Genomic DNA, 9192 nt, shown 5'->3' with positions numbered 1-9192 from the left:
CATGGAAGAAGCTGAGATACCCCTGAGCCATGATCCTCATACTTGGTCAGAATACAGGAAGGGAGAAGTGACAGGTGAAGCAACATTTAATACAAATAAAGGACGAGAGAGTCTTCTGTGGATCAAGAAAAAGAGAGGAGTATTTTAGGTAATGAATAAGAATATCTTCCTTGAATTATTCCCAGTAGGTATCCAGTAATGGTGGACTTCTTGTCCTTTAACTCTCTATGACCTGACTTGAGTCTGAGTTGAAAGCTAACTGGCTCGTGATGACACTGTCAGGCAGGAATTCACTAGGGATGAAATGAATCTTGGGGTGGACTCAAGGGTGGCATAGTGTCTTGTAGAGCAGGAATCCTTTTTATACAGCTTCCTGCTGTCCTCTGTTTCCTAATAGTCAAATTCCTAAAACACTTCATGGCTGGCTAGAGAAGTGCCATGTATAAAATTTGAACTCTGGGTTCCAGGAAAAGACATTTTCAGGGTTTTGTGGGTGTTTTAAATGGCAAAAAAATTTCCACTAAGTCAGAAATCTCACACAAAAGTACTACATCCAGGTGCCCGAGACAGAAATGAAGACTTCAAATTTCCTGTAAGGGTACAACTTCTAAGTAGCACAAGTACCCAGCTGTGCATCACCACACCTTTAATCCAAGTACTTGGGAGGCAGAGGAGGCAAACATCTGTGAGTTCAAGGCCAGGATGGCTTACAGAGAAAGCTCTAAGAGCCTTGCTACATAGAGCAATTCTTTTTTTGTTTGTTTTAAAATGAGAATAGCTCAAGTAGCTGCAGAGCCATTTTGTGAAAAGGCAACTTGTGGAAAGAGTAGGTACAGAGATTAGGAGAACAGGCACTGGTGCTGTTTTGGGGAAGGAATGCCATTTCTCTGCAGATTGATGAAGTATGGAACTTTACAGCTCAGGGACTCACACTTAGACAGTGCCTGTCCAGTGCAGCACAGCAGAGGGGCATGTTCCTTTGTTGTCTGTGATATTTTTCTCTGGTGGCATGAGATATCTCCAAATACTGGAGCATTACTTGTATAATGTTGACAGTTTTAGAATGTTGTCTATCTAGTATCAGAAAAAGAAGAGATCAAAAGCTGTTGACACACGTGAAGAAATTTGGACTCCTCAAAGTTTAATAAATTTGAAATGATTTATTTATTATAGTTTATACACATAAGTGTTTGCCTGCATGCATGTATATAGACCACATGTTCAAGATGTCAGAAAAGGGTATCAGATTGCCTTGGAACTAGAATTGCAGGTGGTTGTGAGCTGCTATGTGGATGCTGGGAAATGAGCTGAGGTTTCTACTCAAGAGCAATTTGTACTCTTAACTATGGTGCCATTCCTCTAGCCCCAAATCTGGAAATCTCTCACCTCAGAAGGAATATAAAGAAGAACAAAAGGTGTACAGAAATTTACCAAGACTTCCAAAAATAAAAGTAGAGGTACTTTAGGGCTCAGCAGTCATATCTCAGGGTATTTGTTCATGCTAATTGAAATCAGAGTGTCCTTTCAATTTAAATATTTATTTTTAATTGTATGAGCTTATTGAATGTAGGAGGAAATCCCTGAAGTCCTTCAAGAATGTCATGGACTCGTGTTCTTTGATGATATTTGCTCTTCCATAGCACCTCCCCTGACAAGTTGCCCCCTTCTCACAGACCATGTATAGGATTTGAAGTTCTGTGTAAAATCTTGGGTTTATAAATAGAGCATGTGGTTGATAACTATTTTGAGTTTGGTTTATTTCATTCAACATGCTAATCTCATACACATCTGTTCTCTAGCAAATGGCATGGTTGAAATCAGAATCCTAAAGTGATAGTGTCACTTGCAAGTTTGTGCCCTTCCAATTAACAATTGATAAGATGTAGCTGAATCTTAGATGCTCTTTGAGAAGCAACTGGATAAAGAAATTAAGACAAAAAGTCCATTGCTGTATACAGTTTCACACAAATGATGTTTATAAAAGTCAGACAACAAAGGAGAGAACAGACCCTTGGTTTATGGAAGCTGAGATTGGATGAACCAGGAAGATTATTATTATTATTTTTTTGAGGCAAGGTTTCTCTGTAGCTTTGGTACCTGTCCTGAAACTAGCTCCTGTAGACCAGGCTGGCCTCGAACTCTCAGAGATCCACCTGCCTCTGCATCGCGATTGCTGGCATTAAAGGCATGTGCCACCACCACCGGCTAGATTATCTTCATTGGGTATTAATTTCAATTAATCCAGATAGAAACCTTCCTTGGATCTACTGTTCAACACTATGGTTAGTGTCACCGAATCAGGGGGACCATGTTAAACATTTAAAAGCCTATTGATTTTGTGGATTTTTCACTCAGTGATTAATCAAAATAAAATAACAGACACAATGGGATGATGACCACACAGAGTTTATTAGAATTGCTTGCTTTCAGGACACATCTTATAAGTGAACAGAACGTTGGAAATAGCACATAATATTCTGGGTATAACTCCAAAGGAAATACAGTTGAGAATATAACAGGTTGAATCAAGTTTTATTTTTGGCAAAGGGTTTTCTTATTTGGTGAGAGATATAAAGATCCTAGCTCAGAATTTAAACTGGTACCAGATTTTCCTATCAGCCCCCAATAAGACAGCACAAGATGCATGATCTCTGGAGATGTGGAGTGAGAAGGTGAGGGATGCCATCCTTCACCATATTTCTCATACTTAAGATAGATTTTACATTCATCAGCTTTCCTTGTGAGAACATGAAGGTGGTCTGCGAAGGTTCAGATGTGGCTTTGTGCATCTAGGGCAAGACACTTATTCCCAGAGCATGGCTGTGCAGATGTTCCTTAGGGGAGCTGGTCAGCAGCAGCAGGGTTGGCAGCAGGGTGTGCAGCAGCTGATGGTGACACAGGTTGGTTTAAGGGAGGTGGTCTTGCAGCTGCTGATTTCACAGCATGTTGGTTGGCAGCAGAGCTGGAGCAAGCATGGCTGGCAGCAGGAGGGCACACAGCAGCAGGGCTGGCAGCAGGGAGTGCTGCAGCAGATGTTCACACAGGTTGGCTTGCAACAGGTGGTCTTGCAGCAGGTGTTTTCACAGCAGGTGGGCACACAGCAGGTGGGCACACAGCAGCAGGGCTGGCAGCAGCTGGGTTCACAGCAGCAGGGCTGGCAGCTGGTGGTCTTGCAGCAGGTGGTCTTGCAGCAGCATGGCTCACAGCAAGGTGGGCAGCAGCAGAGGGCCATGGTAGCAGGTGTGGAGGGTGATACTCTGTTCACAGGTGAGTTTTCAACAGTGTAGCAAGTTCTTCCAGTCAGGCCCTTTTATACCATGGGTCTCCAAGGTTTGAGCCAATTAGAAAGACTCTTCCTCTTTGTTCACCATTTCCATATTTAATTTGTGTTCATGAAGACGGAAATTCTCACCTCATGCTTTGAATCATTTGGAAGCATCCTTTTCTTATTTGGGGATAGCCTACTTGAACTCTTTCCAATAACTCAGGTGCTCATCCTGTCTGCTTTGATGCAGTTCTAGTCGTCATCTGGTCTTTGGTAGCTCCTGCTCTATGGGAAAGTCGAGATTCCTTCATTCTTACAACTTTCCTCTGCCATCTGTGCTTAGATTTACAAATGTCTCTGCGCATGAGTGTGCTATATTCTGTATGATGGACTCCACACCTATTTTCCTGTCTGTTTGTTTCCTGAGCTCTATTCCAAACTGTTACAGATGTGTATCAATCTCTGTATAAATTCCTATCCCTGTGTATCTGGGGCTTATTAAAGGTGGTTTGAGATAAGTGTGTCCAGAATGGTGTTTTTCATAGCAGTGTAGAGCCAGAACTGGTTGGTATAAAAAGAAACAGCACATTAGGAATAAGGCTGACCAAGGTGCTGAGAATACATAACAATTGAGGGCCCAGCACCAAGAAAGACTTTAATACCACTACATGTCAAGCTCAGAGGACATTGAAAATGAAGGACAGAAAGTGTGGAGGCCCCAAAATGTACGCCAATTCCTCCTTGTCTGAAGGTCAGAGAGTTTGAATTTGCTCAAAGTTGTGAAAATTGTGGCTACACACCCTGACCTAAGGTGTGATTACCTGGTATTTTGGACATTAAGATGGCTCATAGAGGTAGAGCCACTTCACCCTGACCAATGGTCAGAGAATTCAAACATACTTTTGCTCCTTATTTTGAAAGATGAGGTTTGACCTAGGAAGCAGCTACCTTCAGGATACTTGGTCTAGGGTGGGTTCACTTTCTAAACAATAGAAAGTTTTTCTCAAGAAATAACAACTTGATGTCTCAAGTATTGGGGCAAGAAACTGTTCTTGTTGTCCTTTGTATCATGTTAAAGCAGTCTTTTGCCTATTTTCTCATTTGGTGTTTGGATATAAAAGTGTATAGAAAATTCAACATGGGTGAACTCAACTCAGAAGTCAAAATGAAGAATTCAGCATTTACCAAGTTGTCTTCCCATTACCTTCCTGTGTCTCTGTAATTTTTTCTTATCTCTGTTCCTCCTAGCTAGCTTTTCTAATCCTTACATCCCTACCCTGGAAAGTGTGAACCCACCATGACTAGGATAGCGGCAGTAGTTACTCCAAAAAAGTCACTCCCAACATAAGAGTTAGAGGATAGGAGAAAAGGCCATAAAATGTTATCCCATAAGTCTCAAGGCAGCCATTGATCTTGTAAACTCACAGCAGCGGTAGTTACTTTCACTGAACCTGCACAAGACTGGCCCTGTCAATCATCAATGATAGATGGGGGAGGGGCTCAAAAGACCCAATGCTTTATTGCTGAATTCTTGGCTAAGGAAATATTCTGGGATAGAAAGAGTCTTCAGTTATGTACTCAATGCTGAGCCCCTCAGGCTCCAGTGGATAACATGGACACCCCTAGGTAAACTCTTTGCGCCACACATCAAATGAGGATGGATAAGAGGTTTGTGTGAGGGGCTGGGTAGACAAGGGTGACTGTGAAATAAGGGAAAGTAGAGGATGAGAATAATCAGCATGTGTTTTATATATATTTGAAAATGTCAGAGAACAAATTTAATAATAATAATAACAATAATGCTAAAAATGTTTTTAAAAAGGGAACACAGAGCTTCTGTTAAGGGTCTGTGCCTCATAGCAGCACACTAATGTTTTGTGTTTGTTCATGTTTCTTCTGAGACTTCATTCATTATAGCATCCTGCCTTTTGTCTCTTTTCACTTATAGAGGCTTTAAGGTCAAAGAAAAGGCTGTGTCTGCTAAACTCACTGAAGAGAAGCTGGGGAAGTGTGCCAGTCCCTGGTCTTTGGGAAGCTACTCTACTGACAGAGACATTCAGACTCTCAAAGGCATCATAGATGAAGCTCTCAGTTGATGAAGAATGTTCTTTTGGAGCTGGAGTGATGGCTCGGTTGTTAAGAGCACTCTCTCGCAGAGATCCCAGATTCAGATCTCAGTACTTATATGGCAGCTCACAACTGTCTGTAGTTCATGTTCTAGGTTGTCAGATGCCCACTTCTGGCCTCTGTGGGAACTGCACTCATATGGTACAAATAATACTTGTAGGCAAAATTTTATGCATTTGTATAGTTATTAATAGATCTTTGATGTGTATGGCAGATAAACTCATAACTGTTTTTAAAACATGCTATGAAGGGATAAAATAAAAGGGTTTCTATTCTCTGAAATGAAACCAGATCTTCTTATTCCTCTGGGAGTCATGGAAAAAGCTGAGAAACCACAAGCCATGGCCTTTATACTTGACCAGAGTACGGGAAGGGAGAAGTGGCAGGTGAAGCAACATTTAATATAAATAAAGGATGAGAGGATCTCATGGGGCAAGGGGAGACATAGGAGGATTTTAGATAATGAATGAAACATCTTCCTTGAACTGTTCAGAGTGGGAATCCAAAACTGGTGGACTTCCTATTCCTTCACCTCTCCTCTGACCTGGCTTGAGTCTGAGTTGACAGCTGACTGGCTGGTGGTGATGCTGTCAGGCAGGAACTCACCAGGGAGATGTAAGATGGGATGCAATTAAACTTGCGGTGGACTCCAGAGTAGCATAGTGTCTTGTAGAGCAGGAACCCTTTTTATACAGCTTCCTGTTGTCCTCTGTTTCCTAACAGTCAAATTCCTAAAATCCTTCTTGGCTGGCTAGAAAAGTGCCATGTATAAAAATTGAACTCTAGGTTCCAGGAAAAGACTTTTTCAGGGTTTTGTGGGTGTTTTAAGTGGTAAAAAATTTTCACTAAGTCAGAAATCTCACATGAAAACAGCACATCCAGGTGCCCAAGGCAGAAATGAAGACTTCAGATTCCCTTTAAGGGTACAACTTCTAAGTAGCACAAGTACCCAGCTGTGCATCACCACACCTTTAATCCGAGTACTTGGGAGGCAGAGGAGGCAAACATCTGTGAGTTCAAGGCCAGGGTGACTTACAGAGACAGTTCTAGGACAGTCTGGGTTACACTGACAGATTCTCTTTTTGTTTCTTTGCTTTAAAAAGAGAATAGCTCAAGTAGCCGCAAAGTCATTTTGTGTAAAGGCAACTTGTGGAAAACAGTAGCTCAGACATTAGGAGAGCAGGCACTGGTGCTGTGATGGGAAGGAATGCCATTTCTCTACAGATAACTGATTGATGAGACACGGAATTTTAGAGCCCAGGGATTTACACTTAGCCAAGCCTTCTCCACTGCAACACAGCAGAGGGACATTGTTCCTTCATTATCTGCATTATTTTTTCACTGATGGCACGAGATATCTCTAAACACTGGAATATTATTTGTATAATGTTGACAGTATTAGAATATTGTCTATTTAGTTTCAGAAAAAGTAGATATCCAAAGGTGTTGACATGTATATGGAGAAATTGGGACTCTTCAAACTTTAAAAAAACAACACAACTTATTTATTATATTTTATGTACATGAGCATTTTGCCTGCATGTATGTATTACAGCACATGCTTAGGGATGTCAGAAGAGGGCATTGGATGCCTATAACCAGAATTACAGGTGGTTGTGAGCTGCTGTGTGGATGCTGGGAAATGAACCAAGGTTTCTTCTCAAGAGCGATTCGTGCTCTTCATCACGGTGTCATCCCTCTAGCCCCAGTACTAGGAATTTCACACAGCAGAAGGGATAAAAAGAAGAATATAGATGTATAGAAATGTACAAAGACTTCTCAAAAAATAAATGTAGAGATACTTTTGGACTCAGTAGCCATATCTCAGGATATTTGTTCATGCTAATTGAAATCAGAGTGCCCTTTCAATTTAAATATTGATTTTAAATCATGTCCATTTATTGAATGTAGGAGGAAATCCACAAAGTCCTTTAAGTATGAAATGGACTCGTGTTCTTTGATGATATTTGCTCTTCCATATCCCTTCCCCTGACAAGTTGCTCTCTTTCTCACAGACAATCTATTGGATTTGAAGTTCTGTGTAAAATATTGGTTTTGCAAATGAGAGCACATGATTGATAATTATTTTGAGTTTCATTCAATGTGCTAAGCTCATATGCAGCTGTTCTCTAGAAAATGACATGGTTGAAATTGCAATCCTAGAGTGATACTGACACTTGCAAGTTTGTGCCCTTCCAATTAACAATTGAAAAGATGTAGCTGAGTCTTAGATGCTATTTGACAAGTAAATGGATGAAGAAACTAAGACAAAGGTCCATTGCTATATATGATTCCACACAAATAATGTTTATAAAAATCAGACAGCAAAGGAGAGAATAGACCCTTGGTTTATGGATGCTGAGACTGGTGAACCAGAAAGATGGTCAGCATTGGGTATTAAATTCCAATTAATCCAGATAGAAACTTTCCATGGATCTACTGTTCAACATTATACTTAGTGTCACTGATGCAGAGGGACCATGACAAACATTTAGAAGTCTATTAATTTGTGGATTTTTCACTAAGTGATTGATCAAAATAAATTGATAGACACTATGAAGTGATGATAACACAGAGTTTATTAATATTGCTTGCTTCAATGAACACATTTTATAAGTGAACAGAAAGAAGAAAATAGCACATACAAATCTGGAGTGACTCAGAAGAAAATACAGTTAATAAATACCTGGTCAAATCAAGTTTCATTTTGGGATAGTGTTTTCTTAAGTTATTTGGAGAGAGATAAAAAGATCCTAGCTCAGAATTTAAACTGATACCTGACTTTCCACATCAGCCCCCATGAAGATGTCACAAGATGCATAATCTCTGGAGATGAGGGGAGAGAGGTGTGAGGGACACCATCCTTCCTCACAGCATTTCCCCACACTTAAGTTAGATTTTACATTTGCCAGGTTTCCTGGTGAGAACATGAAGGGGGTTAGCAAAGGTTAAGGTGTGACTTTGTGAACCTAGGGCCCATCAACTCTCTGCAGAGCATGGCTGTACAGTCATTCCTTAGGGGCGCTGGTCAGCAGCAGCAGGGTTGGCAGCAGGGTGTGCTGCAGCTGATGGTCACACAGGTTGGCTTGCAGCAAGTGGTATCACAGCAGGTGCTTTCACAGCAGGTGGGCACAAAACAGCAGGGCTGGCAGCAGCAGGTGGGCACACAACAGCAGGACTGGCAGCAGCAGGTGGGCACACAACAGCAGGACTGGCAGCAGCAGGTGGGCACACAACAGCAGGGCTGGCAGCAGCAGGTGGTCTTGCAGCAGGGCTGGCAGTAGGGTATGCTGCAGCAACATGGGGGACAGCAAGGCTGACAACAGTTGGACTCGGGGCAGCTGGGTTCACAGCAGCAGGGCTGGCAGCAGCTGGGCACACAGCAGCAGGGCTGGCAGCAGCTGGGCACACAGCAGCAGGGCTGGCAGCAGCTGGGCTCACAGCAGCAGGTAGTCTTGCAGCAGGTGGTCTTGCAGCAACATGGCTCACAGCAAGGTGGGCAGCAGCAGAAGGCCATGGTAGCAGGTGTGAAGGGTTTTACTCTGTTCACAGGTGAGTTTAGAACAGTGTAGCAAGTTCTTATAGTCAAGCTTTTTTATACCATGGGCCTCCAGGGTTTGGACCAATCAGAAATACTCTTTCTCTTTGTTTATCATTTCTATATTTAATTTGTGTTCATAAAGAAGGAAATTCTCACCTCATGCTCTGAATCATTTGAAAGTGTTCACTTCTTATTTGGGGATAGCTTGTTTGAATACTTTTCAGTATCTCAAGGGTTCATTCCATTTGCCTTGTTCTAA

General features: G+C 41.8%; 1 pseudogene; it reads right to left on the bottom strand.

Moving 5' to 3' along the window:
- Positions 1 to 8330: 8330 nt before the first annotated feature.
- On the bottom strand, positions 8331 to 8909 carry LOC121442338 (annotated as a pseudogene).
- Between the last annotated feature and the right edge of the window lie 283 nt (positions 8910 to 9192).

The sequence above is a fragment of the Microtus oregoni genome, unplaced genomic scaffold (genome assembly GCF_018167655.1).
Source record: "Microtus oregoni isolate MIOR12 unplaced genomic scaffold, Mior012 000091F_ref0000469, whole genome shotgun sequence".
Taxonomy (NCBI): domain Eukaryota; kingdom Metazoa; phylum Chordata; class Mammalia; order Rodentia; family Cricetidae; genus Microtus; species Microtus oregoni.
Note: the sequence above shows the minus strand (reverse complement) of the source record. Positions and strands in the feature narration are given on the sequence as shown.